Source organism: Choloepus didactylus, chromosome 1 (genome assembly GCF_015220235.1).
Source record: "Choloepus didactylus isolate mChoDid1 chromosome 1, mChoDid1.pri, whole genome shotgun sequence".
NCBI lineage: Eukaryota > Metazoa > Chordata > Mammalia > Pilosa > Megalonychidae > Choloepus > Choloepus didactylus.
The window spans coordinates 36,219,522-36,235,175 of NC_051307.1; the positions used below are offsets into that span (position 1 = coordinate 36,219,522).

General features: G+C 35.9%; 1 pseudogene; it reads left to right on the forward strand.

Moving 5' to 3' along the window:
• Window positions 1-5,005: 5,005 nt before the first annotated feature.
• Window positions 5,006-5,957, forward strand: LOC119507003 (annotated as a pseudogene).
• The last annotated feature ends 9,697 nt before the right edge of the window (window positions 5,958-15,654 follow it).

The window sequence follows — 15,654 nt, forward strand, 5'->3', positions numbered from 1 at the left end:
AATATAAACTTGAAAAATATGCCCCCACCACATTATTTTTCAAGCTGTTGAATTCAGAGGACAAGAGTTCTGAAAGCTGCAAGAAAAAAGCAACATGTTATATATAAGGGAGCCCCAATTAGACTAAGTGCTGATTTCTCATCAGAAACCATGGGGGCATGAAAGCAGTTGGTTGATATATAGTGCTGAGAGGAAACAAATGCCACCCAAGAACTTTATACCTGGTGAGGCATTCTTTCAAAAATGAGGGAGACTTTAAGATATTCCCAAATAAACAAAAGCTTAGGAAGCTCATTGTTACTACACTTGTCCTACATTCAATCCTAAAGGGAGTTCTTCAGACTTAAAGAAAAGGGCACTAGACAGTGGTTCAAAGTGGCATAAAGAAATGAAGAACTCTGGTAAAGGTAACCATTTGGGTAATTATAAATACCAGCACTATTATATTTTTTGGTATGAACTCCACTTCTTTCTTCCTAAAGGTGTTAAAATGCAAACATAAACAAAGTAATGACAAGTCTGTGGTTTTGGATATACAAAGTACAAATTTATAATTTGTACCAAGTATAAAAAATGGTGGAGGGCCACAAGGGTATAGGAAATGTGTATGTGTATGCTATTGAAGTTAAGGTGATATCAAACCAAATAGGACTGTTATATATTTAGGATGTAAAATTTTAAAGCTATGTTAACCACAAGGAAAATATATGAAAAATATATCCAGAAAGAAATGTGAAATGATTCAATATGGTACAAAAAAATCAAATATGAAAGTTGGTATTAATGGAAGAATTGGAGGACAAAAAAGGTGTAAGACTTACAAAGACTAAATATGAAAATGGTAGAAGAAAGTCCTGTATTATCAGTAGTGACTATAAATGTAAATGGATTAAACTTTTCAGTCAAGAGACAGAGATAGGCAGAATGGATAAAAAACATGACCCAACTATATGCTGTCTACAAGACACTAACCTTAAATTCAAAGACATAAGTATGCTGAAAGTGAGAGGATGGAAAAAAATATACTGTGCAAGTTGTAACCAAAAGAGAGCTGGAGTAGCTCTATAATATCAGATACAAAAGACTTTATGTCAAAACCTGTTACAAGGGACAAAAAGGGACATGACACATGGATAAAGGGATCAGTTCAACACAAAGAGGTGAAATTATAAATATATATGCACCTAAGAGAAGACGGTCAATATGTATGAAGCAAATACTGATAAAGGGAGAAACTGATGGTTCTACATTAATAGCAGAGGTCTTTAATACACCACTTTCTTTAATGAATAGAACATCTAGACAGATGAGCAATAAGGAAATACAAGACTAGAACAATACTCTAAACCAAGTATACCTAGCAGACATACATAGAACACATCACCCAACAACAGAATACACACCTTTCTGAGTGAGCATGGATCATTTTCCAGGATAGACCATATGTAGGTCACAAAACAAGTCTCAATAAATTAAAAAATACTGAAATCACACAATGTATCTCTTCTGATCTTGATGGAATCAATTAGAAATGAACAACAAAGGAGAAGTCACAATTATGTAGGAATTAAACAACATACTCTTAATCAATGGGTTAAAGAGGAAATCACAAGGGAAATTAGAAATATGTTGAGGCAAATGACAATGAAAATACAACATACCAAAACTTATGGCATGAAGCAAAGGCACCGGTGAGAGGGAAATTTGTACCTCTAAATGCTTACATTAATAAAGAAGAAAGATTTCAAATCAGACTTAACCTCAAAACTGGAAGAACTAGAATAAGAAGAGCAAACTAACCCCAAAGCAAGCAGAAGGAAGGAAATAAAGATTGGAGCAGAAATAAGTGAAACAGAATTAAAAAGAAAAATAGAGAGAATCAACAAACCCAAAAGTTGGTTCTTTGAAGAAATCAATGAAATTGACAAACCTTTAGCTAGACTGATGAAGAAAAAAAAGAGAAGACACAAATAACTAAAATCAGAAATGAAAAGGGGGATATTATTGACCCCACTGACATACAAAGGACAAGAAGATACTATGAACAATTGTATGTCAGCAAATTAATAACCTAGATGAAAAGGACAAATTCTTAGAAACACACAAAGAACCTACACTGACTGAAGAAATATAAGAGCTCAACAAAACGATAGCTAGTAAGGAGACTAAATCAGTAATCAAAAACTTCCTAAACAAAGAGAAGCCCAGAACCAGAAAGCATCACAGGGGAATTGTAGCAAACATTCCAAGAAGAATTAGCACCAATCCTGCTCAAACTTTTCCAAATAATTGAGGCAGGAACACTCCCTAATTCATTCTACAAGGGCATCACTCTCAAATCAAAGCCTGGTAAAGATACTCGAAAAGAAAATTATAGACCAATATCTGTTATGAATATAATAACAAAAATCTTCAACAAAATACTAGCAAATGAAATCTAACAACACATTACAAGAATAACATAGCATGATCAAGTGTGATTTATCTCAGTTATAAAAGTGTGGCTCAACATAAGAAAATTAATTAATATTATATACCACATTAATAGCATGAAGGAAAAAAAACACGTGCTCTCAATTGATGCAGAAAAGGCTTGCACAAAACACAGCACCTTTTGATAAAAACACTCAGAACACTAAGAATAGAACATGATAAAGGGAATATGTGAAAAACCCACAGCTAACATGCTACTTAATGGTGAAAGACTGAAAGCTTTCCCACTAATATCAGGAATAAGAAAAGGGTGGCCACTGTTACCATTGTTATTCAACATTGCATTGGAATTTCTAGCCAGAGCAATTAATCAAGGCATTCAAATTGGAAAGGAAGAAGTAAAACTTTCCCTATTTGCAGATGACATGATCCTATATACAGAAAATCTGGAAAAATCCACAATGAAATTCCTAGACCTAATAAATGAATTCAGCAAAGCGGCGGGGTACAAGATCAACACTCCAAAATCAGTAGTATTTCTATGCACTAGTTATGAACTATGGGAAGAAAACATCAAGAAAAAAATTCCATTTACAATAGCAACTAAAAGAATCAAATATTTAGGAATAAATCTAACCAAGGATGTAAAAGAGTTGTACATAGAAAACTACAAAACATTGCGAAAAGAACTCAAAGAAGACCTAAATAAATGGAAAGATATTCTATGGCCATGGATTGGAAGGCTTTAATATTGTTAAGATTTCAATTCTTCCCAAAGCAATACAGATTTAACACAATCTGAATCAAAATTCCAACACTGTTCTTTGCAGAAATGGAAAGGCTAATGATCACATTTATAGGGAAGTGTAAAGGACTCTGAACAGCCAAAGCCATCTTGAAAAATTAGAACTATGTTGGAGCACTCAAACTTCCCATGCCTAAAAGTTATTACAAAGCCATAGTAATCAAAACAGCATGGTACTGGCACAAGTACAGGCATACGGACCAATAGAATTGAGAGCTCAGAAATCAACGGTCACATTTACGGCCAACTGATTTTTGACAAGGTGACAAAGATCACTTAATTGGGAGATTATGGTCTCAGACTTCAACAAATGGTGATGGAAAAACTGGATCTCCATTTGCAAAAGAATGAAGGTGGACCCCTACTTTACACCATATTAAAAAATCAACTCAAAAGGGATCAAAGACCTAAATATGAGAACGAGAACTATCAAATTCATAGAAGAAAATATACGGGAGCATCTCCAGGACTTTGTATTGGCAATGATTTCTTAAGACTTTACATCCAAAGCACAAGCAACAAAGGAAAAAAATAGACCTCATCAAAATTAAAACTTTTGTGCCTAAAAGGACTTTATTATGAAAGTAAAATGAAAACCTATACAATGGGAGAAAATATTTGGAAACCACATATCTACTAAGGATTTAATATCCAGAATATATAAAGGAATGCTTCAACTCAACAACAAAAAGACAAACAACCCAATGAAAAAAATTGGCAAGACTTAGACATTTTTCCAAAGAAGATATACAAATGGCCAAAAAAACAAATGAAAAGATACTCAACATCATTACCTGTTAGGGAAATGCTAATCAAAACCACAATGAGATTCTATTTTACATCGTTTTATGGCCATTATTTAAAAAAAAAATACAAAATTTACAAGTGTTGGAAAGGATGTGGAGAAATGGGAACATTCATTCATTGCTGGGGGACAGTAAAAAGGTGCAGTTACTATGAAAGACAGTTAGGCAGTTCTTCAGAAAGTTAAGTACAGGATTACCACATGACCTGGTAAAGTGAGTATTTGAACATTTTCACACCAATGTTCATAGTGGCAATATTTGTAACTGACAAAAGATGGAAGCAAACAATTGTCCTGGTTTGAATTTGTTATGTCTTCCATACAAGACTATGTCTTTCAATTCACTCTTGCAGAGGCAGATCTATTGTGGGTGGGATCTTTTGATTAGGTTGTTTATATGGACATGTGACCCTGTCCATTCAAGGGGGGTCTTAGTTTACTAGAGTACTTAAGATAGCTCAGGGACAGAGAGAGAGCTGAGAGCTGACACAAATCCAGATGGTTGGAGACACAGACAAAAATACATTTCAAGATGCTAAGCTGAAAATTAAGGCGGGGAGAAGAATGGCCGACACTTTCTAGGGCTGAAGGATTACTCAGCCGCAGAAGCCCTCTTTCCTAAACTATCACGATGAGAAAAGTGATGAAATAACCGCATATATTTCATATATACATATCTTTTGCATTTTAACATGTCTAAAAAAATCACGATGTCTCTTAACAATGAATGGTGTGTTCTTGCTAAATTGGCAGCATTCTCTTTCCTCCTGACACAGCGATCAAACACAGTTATCTAGGGATGTTACGGTTATTTGGAATGGTACTACTCAAATATTTGACATCTAAAAGCTTTGGCATTGCAGATCATCTATGCCTCAGCATTCTGGAAACTACTCTGCAAAAACACCATGAAAACAAAAGCCATACATTAAAAATGATGGACAAAGTAGCTGGAACTGCAAATGGGGATGGTGAGGAATACAAATGAGAGCAGCCTGACAGGTGTCATCCTGTTGGAGTTTTCCAATCATCCTCAGTTACAGAAGACTCTATTTGTAGTCATCTTATTCTTGTATTTACTAGCCATTTTGGGTAACACCACCATCATACTGGTATCTTGACTGGAACCCAAACTTCACATGCCAATATATTTCTTTCTTTCTCATCTCTCCTTCCTAGACCTATAGTTCATCAGCAGTGTGATCCCCCAGTTCCTGGTAAACTTGTGGGAGCCCACAAAAACCATTACATATGGTGGCTGTGCTGTTCAACTCTATGTTTCCCATGCCCTGGGTTCCAGAGTGTGTTTTGCTTACAGTGATGTCCTATGATCTCTATGTTGCTATCTGCCATCCTCTTCATTACACTTTCCTTATGCATCCCCATCTCTGCATGATCCTGGCCCCTATGGCATGGCTCAGTGGGGTTGCCACCACCCTGGTACAGTCCACCCTCACCCTTCAGCTGCCCTTCTGTGATCAACACCAAGTGGATCATTTCTTCTGTGAGGTCCCTGTGCTCATCAAGTTGTCTTGCATAGACACCACTTTCAATGAAGCTGAGCTTTTTGTGGCTAGCATCCTCTTCCTCATAGTGTCAGTCTCATTCATCCTGGTGTCCTATGGCTGCATTGCCCAGGCTGTTAGGCAGATCAAGTCAACTAGTGGGAGACAGAAAGTGTTTGAGATCTGCTATTCCCACATGATGGTGGTTGTCATCTTCTATGGAACCATCATTTTCATGTATCTGCAGCCAGCCAAGAGTAGATCCAAGGACCAGGGAAAGTTTGTTTCCCTCTTCTACACCATGGTGACCCCTATGCTGAACCCTCTTATTTACACTCTGAGGAATAAACAGTTTAAAGGGGCTCTTAAGAAAGTTCTAGGGAATATTCTGGGTGTAAGTTTTACATGATTATCAAAAAATTCCTTAAAGTGATACTCTCATGTAAACCTTTCAATTTTCTTTTAGTTAGTTCCTTACTCAATTTTTAATATTTGATAACATACTATGGAATATATGCATCTAGTTCTGACTTGCTATGACTCAGCAGTAGCATACAGTGAAATGTTTAGTCAATCTATGCTTCAGTGTCTTTCCTTGATAATGTATTATTAAAGTAGCAAAAATGAGATTCCTTTTAAAGGAAAAACCCTTTACAAGATTAAGATGAACACGCAAACATTAAAGGCATATGTAAGGCCATTTATCCTGTCCTTCATTCATTTAGCAATACTGCAGTCCCTCATTCTTGCAGCCTTCCCTTAGCTCTAGATGCAAACATGTAGCTTAATTCTTTCCAGGGATTCAGAGCCAGATGTAAATAGGATGGCTGCACCTTTAGCAAACTGTCATGAAGCAAAAGACATTTTATTTCACCCTATATTCCATCCAGTAAAACTTGGAAGAGATGCATGGAGATGCAAAAACACCATGAGAACAAAAGCCACACATTAAAAATGGTGGACAAAAGCAGCTGGAGGGAGCCTGGTTCTCTAATAGTAGATTTGCATGCATGGTTGGATCAGTGAACCAGTTCTAACTGCCTAACAATGTGTTCTGTTTCCTGAAACAAAGCACAGCTATAGAATTTTTTGTCTTGCAAATACATGCAGTTAGTAACATTTATTATTGTTATTATAAACTATATTTTTATATATAAAACATTTTCTCACCATTTTGAATTTTATTTTCCAGATAAATCTTGACCGCTTTCATTATTTACTATAAAACTCAGATAATTATTTTTCATAATTTCACTGTAGTCATTTCCTGTAGCATTCCTTTTCTGAACATGAAATTTGGCGTATTGATTTTGGGAAATTTTGTGTGAATGCATAAGATTTATATTGTACTTTCCTGTATTATAGCAAGTATGGGGTTGTATAGTCTATACAAAAATGCCAGGCTCAAACTCATATCAAAATAAAGAAACAGTTCAGTGATATGAGAAAGAATATTGTTGGAATGTCTTGTAGGTCCAAGTGTGTTAATCATTTCACATAAAGAGTAAAGATGTCAGGAATAACCTATCACTTAGGACTTATCAGAAACAGAGAAAAATGTTGTCCCAGACAGAGTTAAAAGATATGAAAGTCTAACCCAGATGAAGAAGAGTTTCTAAGAATGATATATATATAGAGAGAGATTAGCATGTTTTCACAAAAGGAATCAATTTAAAAGTGTGAAAATACAGAAGGAACAAAATAAATTGTAGCATAGCTGGAACAAAGATTTAGAGGAGAGATGAGAGGATAGAAAATTGTCTGTACTGGTCAAATAATTCATGGCTGTGTAAATCAGATAAGGAGTTGGAACAACACAAAATGGGAAGTGAATAGTCAGATAGAATCATGTTGTAAAAATATGACTTTGGTTAATTTTCCATTCAACACAGCTGCCCCTCCTGTCACTGACTGGGCAGGGGGACTGCAGCTGAGTAACTTCCTTCCCTCAGAATTGATGACTTAACCACATCTGGTGTCAGGCCAAACTTTTGGGAATTATTTGGACATCAGAGTTGCTGATAACTGATTTCCCTGGTTCTCTTGGATGGATGCTGTGATTAAAGCAGAGGTAATAATCAGAGGAATCAATTAAATTATATTGACTATAATCAATGAATTATAACACATATTCATTAAACATTTCCTATGCCAAACCAATTGAAGTATTTCTTTTTAAAAATTGCTTTATGATGCTTTTTATTCCCAAACAAGTATACTATGAGCCACTCTGGTGTATCTCATGTAAAGCAATATAAAAGTCAAAGGCAGACTAGGTCTTCAGGGTAGAGAGAGTTCAAGTGAGGCTAAACAATTAAAGGGATAATGTAAGGGCCTAGGTATTGAAGGAGGGATAGAATTTAGACATATAAAAAGTATGAATTATTTCAGTATCTCAACAAATGTTGATGTAGTGAAAAGAACATCTGACTCATAAGAGCAGTCTTGGGTTTGGGTCCTAACATTTCTTGTAACTAGTACAAATCCTCAAACTTACTTTAGACACATGTAACCCTTTATTTAATGAGATAATTGCATTAGAACATAAGATACCTTCTTTCAGCTTAAAAATTGTGACTACCATTGGAGATTGGGGAGCTAAGTAGATGTGGACAGATTTGAGAGATATTTAGGTATTATCTGTAATTTGGGGGACTAGATATGAGGGATAAAAAGATAAACTTACTGACAGTTACATCAAAGATGGGCCTAAGTTTCTAATTTGAACAAAGTGCATTTGCAGTGCATCTCCAAGTGGAGAAATCCAGTTGAAATTTGGATATGAGGTATCATCCTCACTAGAGAAATCTAATTACTGTAGTGAATCAGATGGGTTCACTTAGGGAGAAATTAAATAGTGATGAGAGAAGGATGCTGTGAGTAATCTGACATTTAAAGGTTTGGGAGAGAAGTATAAGATCACAAAAGAGAAAGTAAATTTAGACATGTTTACTGATGATTTTACTGTTAATTTCTTAATGCTGAATCAAAGACATTGCTAGTTATAGAGAGTTATATGCTGCAGGTAATCTAAAGTACAGATGGAGGGATTAGCTTTAAAGGGGATGAGAGAGATTTTCTTTATTGTAACTGGAAGGAAGGAGGAAGGAGCCAACACAGATAAGCTGTTTGCTTACTTTTTATGTTGAGACTTCTGATGGCTTCCTTTATGAAGTAGGAAGTCCCAAATGTTACTGTACCAAGAAAGAAGTGCATCACATTAGGGAAATATGTATATCCATTCTCCTTGGATGATCCCCTAATTTAGTCACTTCCTCTGCTAATTGCCTTCTGGGGAACAGGTTACCCCAGAAGACCTAGTAAATGTAAATAAGCCATGGCTATTACATGAGCTTGCCATCAAAGAATCCTGTTCACTTCAGGATCTCCCTCTATCCCAAATCTCATTACCACTAAAACCATTTCTTCAGGCTCTGTTCCCATGAGAAATATGAGTCTTCAACAGACATTGTTCTGAGGCTGAGTGGTCTAGCGGATTGGGACCAGGTTTGACACAGAAACACAAAGCTAATAAAATACCATATATTGTTCTTCCTGAAGATGTGGAAATACCAGCACATTTAAGTAGCCCTGGTAGGAAGCAAGACATCAGTTTGATTTAGCATTTTACTTGAGTGCATGTGGATCTTGAAGGGACTCACAAAAGTTATTGAGGTAGTAACCTTATAGTTTTCTATCACTGCTGGGTTGTTTTGTCATTAATGTAACATGAACTATTGGGCAAGAAAGCTAACCTATTTGGACTTCAGGTTTTGTCTCTTGATTATGGGGATGTAGCAATTTCTTACTATTCATAAGTGCAAGGCAGTGTCTTGCAATTAATTAGTCTAGTTGATTGACATTTTGAATTTAAGTCTTCTCTTACAGGAACAACATAGAGATTAGATAGATGGATAGATAGATGGATGGATAGATAGATAGATAGATGATAGATACAGAAACCTAGATAGACAGGGGACAGATGATAGATATATAGATACATAAATAGATACATACAACATCCTGGAGCACTCAATTCAAGGTGGTATCAACCATCCCTGAAGTTTGGGAAAGTGATTAAACTAGAGGAAGCAGTAGCAACAGAAAAGATGGAATTTAACAAAGGATTGTGAATGCTGAATCTTGATATAATTTTCTTTTTCTTAGTTGCTAGGTATTAGAAGGAAAGAATTGAAATGGTGGAGCTATAACTCTAAGCATCCTTTGAAATTTGTTCTATAACTACTTGTTAAGTTGCAATTTGAAAGTTATGACCTCTTTGTATATATGTTTTTTAATCAACTTTATTTAACAATAAATATATATATTATATTTCACAATAAGGAAATAACTGAAACAATTTTCAGTTAGGAAATAACTCATAGTCACTTTGGAAATTTCCTATATAGCTACTTGTTAAATTATACTTTGAAAGTTATTACCTTTTTTGTATCTATGTTATATTTCACAATAAGGAAATAACTGACACTGTGGAACTGTGACCCATAACATTATTTGAAATTTGTTTTCTACCTACTTGTTGAGTTGCACTTGGAAAGCAATCACTTCTATATATACATGTTATATTCCACAATAAATATATGGTTACAAAATCTACTTAGAAGAATTACAATAAAGGTATATAACTCAAACTGTAAAAAAAAAAAAAGATGCTAAGCTAAGAGATGAAGCCCAGAGTTTGCCCTGGAGAAGCTAAGAGAGGACCTCCAGATGCCTAGAGAGAAACGCCCTCTGAGAAACAAGCAAGGTTGCACAGTAGCTGAGAGAGAAGCTAGGAGAGTCAGAGCCCAGAGACATTTTGGAGAAAGCTATTTTGAAGCCAGAACCAAGAAGAAGAAGGACTAGCAGACATCGCCATGTGCTTTCCCATGTGACAGAGGAACCCCAATGCCATAGGCCTTTCCTCAGAGAAGGTACCTACCTCTTGATGCCTTAATTTGGACATTTTCTTGGCCTTAGAACTATAAATCTGCGACCTAAAAAATCCTCATTGTAAAAGCCAATCCATTTCTGGTATTTTGCATTAGGCAGCTTTAGCAAACTGGAATACCAATGTCCATCAACTGATGAATGGATAAACAAAATGTGCTACATACACATAATGGAATATTATTTAGCTGTAAAAAGGAAGTAAGTACAATACAGGCAACAATATGGATGAATACTGAAAACATCATGTTGAGTGAAATAAACCACACAAAAGAGGACAAATATTGTATTCTCACTGATATGAAATGACCAGAATAAGCAAACTCATAGAGGCAGTACCTAGAATACAGGTTACCAGGGGATGTGGTAGTGATAGGGAATAGTTAAGGCTGAAAATGTACAGTTTCTATTTGGGATTATGGCACAGGTTTGGTAATGAACAGCACTGGTTTCTGTATTTGAATGTGGTTAAAAGGGGAAATTTTGGGTTGTATAGTACTAGAATCAACTTCTCAAAAAATGAGATGGTAGGTACAAAAGCACAGTACATAGAGAACATCCAATAAATGGTAGCAATGATTACAATGATCATGATCTTGTCAATGTAGTGACATAAAAATAGTATTTTAGGTAAGTTTATTGGTCACTAGCATGCAAGATAGATCAAAAGTTAATCAAGACTAGCAATAGGAAGAAAAATTAGAAGCATCAAGTAGTAACAGTTGAGGTTAAGGTGATAGCCATAGAATGAAATGGAAAAGACAAATACAAGGAATATTTGAGAGTAAAATTATCAGAAACACTAACTGCTTAAATATGACAAAAGAGAAGCAAGAGTCAAAGGCAACTCAACCTTTCAAAACTTGAGGGGATGCTAGAAATGAAATGAATTGAGAGTGAACAAGTTAGGTGGGTAAAAGTGACTTTGTTTTGCTTCATTTTGAATTTAGGTGGTAGTGGGATTTCCAAGTGAAAATATCCTATAGATATTTGGAAAGTCATCTACTTATTCATTTTTTTTTTTAAAAGAAAAAGTACTTGGAGAAAGAAAATGAGCTAAGGGTTTTAAATTCCCAGCTTGAAGTCCAGGTAAAGGGCAAGAAATCTGTTTTCTGATTTCCTTATCTCCTGTAGCCACAGGGTTTCCAAAACCAAACCCAAAGTCTAATTCTGTGACTGAATTAAAAATCAAATCAAATTCACTGCATTGCAATTTCTCGTTAGACCTAGTGCATTGATTGGGAGAGGGTGGATCATTAAAAATCAGATGAGGACACACGGGCAGTTTCTCATGAAGTTGAGAACTTTGAACCCCAAAATTATGCTGAACCTTCTTTGGTTTCGTCTGATTAGTTTTCTGTTGCCTAAAGAACTTGTGATGGCCTCACCTGAAGCAGTGATCTTGCAGGGAACTGATGATCCTCAATATTTATTCTCGAAACCTGTCATTGTCTCTTGGCCTACATCCAGAATCAAGTTCATAAGTACAGCAAAATTTTACCAATTCATATTGTTACCTGAGGAATACATGTGGGAAATGAACATTGGATCAAGCTGAAGGAACATAAGATTGGCTTAGACTGAATTTATTGATATGGGTGCACTAAGCAGAGCACCAGAATTTAATTGGCTCAAATGGCTAGGAGTAATTCTAATTGTTTTTGTGATTGGTTGACTGCAACTAAGACTCAGAACTGGCCCACAGTGAATGAAGTTGAGATGCCAGAAATTCCTTGTTATACTGTATATGAAGTATGAAGGTTTAGGATGTTTGGAATGCTGGAGTAAATTTATTATATAAGACCTCTACACCCACCTGCTAACTATGGCCACTGGAGAGTTCAGAAGACAATATCCTCCTCAAAACTTTGGGAAATACATTGGTGAAGCAACAACCATTGCCATCCTTGAAGGGCTGTTTGGCTATTCTCTGTGCACTAGAAATGACAGTGAGAAATGCTGCCCTCAAAATGGGTTCCCTAAATTCAATGGGAATGATAGAATCTAAGGGTAGTAGGGGTCAAGTGAAATCACTGAACCAGCAGAGATAGGTGGACAGTTACCATACTGAGCAGCAGAGCCAAGGCAATTGGAATGGTTTGATATGCAGAAACATTTGACAATGTTTAATTCATCATGCTGTCATAAGACTGAAATAGAGCTTTTCTTCTTAAAGCCTACCTAAGTCTGTTGAATGAAGTCTGACTTGAGCTACCAAAATGAAGAGTAATGGCCCCTCAACTAATTCCAAGACTTAAGCCAGATCACAGATCTAGAGCCACCGAGTGAAGGGAAGACCTACTTCCTTTGAGAAAGACCCCAATTGTACTGCAAAAATATCTGTACCCAAATCTCCTATCCTTCCCCTAAAGAGACTTGTGTCATTTACCAAGGTGACTGCGCATTAAGAAAAGGAATGATATTAGAGATTTGGGGGATGATGGACACTATCTCAACTGATACTAATTCCTGTGAACCTAAGAATGTCACTTATAGTACACAAGTAAGAGGAGGAGCTTATGCAGCTCAGATAATTGAGTTTTTGCTCTTGTCCATTTCAACTGTATCCTATTCCCAGCAATTTTCCTCAGGATGATCTCTAGCCTTCTGGAATGGAGTTGTGGTTTGCTTGTTTTCGAGCATTTTTTAATTCTTTGAGGGTTAGACTGCCTCAGCACCCTCTGATTTCCTGTAACATTTTAGTGTCCCTAATGTCCTTTTGTACTCTTTCACAAATTAGAACTAGTGGAACCTTTTCCTTGTTTTACTCATTGTCCTCAGATCTACTTGCAGAAGATTTCACCCAGAAAGGGGTGTTCTTTACAATTTTTGTTGGCAATTTCTGTATTCCGTGGTTCTTAGGACAAGTGGAACTCCTCTTACTAATTTATTCTGCTATTGCCTCACATCTGCTAAACCAGCCAAAGTACTGCAAAAATACTGTGGGTGGCTGTAGTTTGGCTCTATCCACTTGTATTTTGTGGCTTATGAGAATGCCTTGTTACTTTAATTTTGTTGAAAATCTTATTTTTATGAAAGGATCTGAAAATATTTCAGGAATTGTCATCACAATACTGTAGCTAAATCCTAAGTCCATATCTTATCTAATTTTGTATAAATTCATTGTTATCTTGCATGTAGCAAATATCCTCTCCCTATAAGTCTTTTCTTTAGGGAAGCTTTTGATAGAATTCTTAATTTTAATGTGGTTATATTTATCAAAGATTTCCTTCATATCTCTTTTTTCTGTGTTAAGAAACCCTTGGTTATCCTAAAGATACTCTCCTATGCCACATTCTAAAAGAGGTATTGACTTCTGTGGTTTAGCCATCATCAGAATAACCTTCCAGCCATCAATAACTATAAACCTGGATAAAAATATAAGAAGCAACCCCTTTCAGTATTTGGAGAATGGACAGTGCAAAGTTGTAATAACCTGAGTGAAGTGAAGCATACCAGGTAAGTGTTCTTCCTGGGGGAATTTTCAAAATATGGGTTAAAGGAAGTACAACCCAAACAAAGAGCAGATGTCTTATTAGATGAAAGTTTCAGAACCAATAAAGGCATGCAAAAGTTTCAAACCATTATAATTATCCTTAGACAATTTTTACCTTTCTAAGAAATTATCTAAATTTCCAAGAAATTATCTAGGTACTTTGAAAAATGACTTCCACCAATTTCAAAAATAATCAATTTAAAGCCCCTGATAATCTCAACTTTAAATCTAGATGTTCATGTTGAAGCTGTACACACCATTATTTCATAATTTATTGTAAGGGGGGGTAGTTACAAGAAGTGCATTATTTCCTTTCAAGCCCCAGGCTTGCGATTTCAGCATTCCGGCCTCCAAAAGGGCGGCCAGGCAGAAAATTTTGCTATTTTTCATTTGAAATATATATTTATGTTATCATAAATTTATGTTAAAATTTTTTTTTTAATAATTTTTGTTGTAAAGCATGCAGCTACATGAATGAATATTGAGGACATTATGTTGAGTGTAATAAGCCTAAAACGGAGGAGCAAATATTTTAAGGCATAACTAATATAAACTAACTATAATGAAGCAAACACTGAGAATTGAATTCAAGAGCATAGGTTATTTGGGGATAGAATGGTGGCAGAAATTGGGCAATCAATGATTAAGGAGTACAGAATGTTCAACAAGGCTTATTGTAAAGGTTTCTAGATTGTGAGCTCTTATAGCAGTCACATCTATTCCTGAGGTTTAACTGTTATTTCCAAATTCTGAGATGTTGAGCTCTTTGTGTATAACCTGGTAGTTCCCTGGAAATTTGGGATCTGTGTGATCCCTGAGAGTTACAGTTCTACAGCTCTAGGTATCTATCCCTGAGGGAGTCAGCATTACTCCATACAGCAACTGTTAAAGAAGCTGAAAAAGATATTAGACTACAATTAGAGACATGAATGAAACAGACTTGGTCAGGACTAAGGTAAATTAAAATACAGGGTAAAGGATGATATGGACTATATTTTAAAACTCAAACTTCTGTTTAAGACCAAAGGAAGAGAGGTTTATTTGGTACAAAATTTTTATTTTCTGTGGCACACTAATTTAACCTGTCTGGTCAGTTTATTTAAACAACATAATTACATGGAACTGGGAATAGGGAATGAGATCTTGTTATTCTATACATGCTAATGTAATAACCCAATACATCCACAATATTTTGGGCAGAAAATAAAAAAGTATTTGCAAAGTTCCCTTGAGGGACTGGGGGGAAATAGGAAACTATTAAACTTCCCCACCTAGGGAATTCGTGCTACTCTCTTAAGCAACAGAGGCTCTCAATTTAATAAGCTAAGCACTCAATCTGGAAGCTTGCCCTCATGAAACTTATCTCCCCAATGGAAAAGCTAAACTTACTTATAACTATGCCTAAGAGTCACCCCCAGAGACCTCTTTTGTTGCTCAGATGTAGCCTCTCTCTCCCAGTAAACTCTGCAAATAAACTCACTACCCTCCTCCCCTATGTGAGACACGACTCCCAGGGGTGTAAGTTTCCCTGGCAATGTGGGACATGACTCCCAGGATGAGCCTGGCCCTGGCATTGTGGGATTGAGAATGCCTTCTTGACCAAAAGGAGGAAAAGAAATGAAACAAAATAAAGTTTCAGTGGCTGAGAGATTTCAAATGG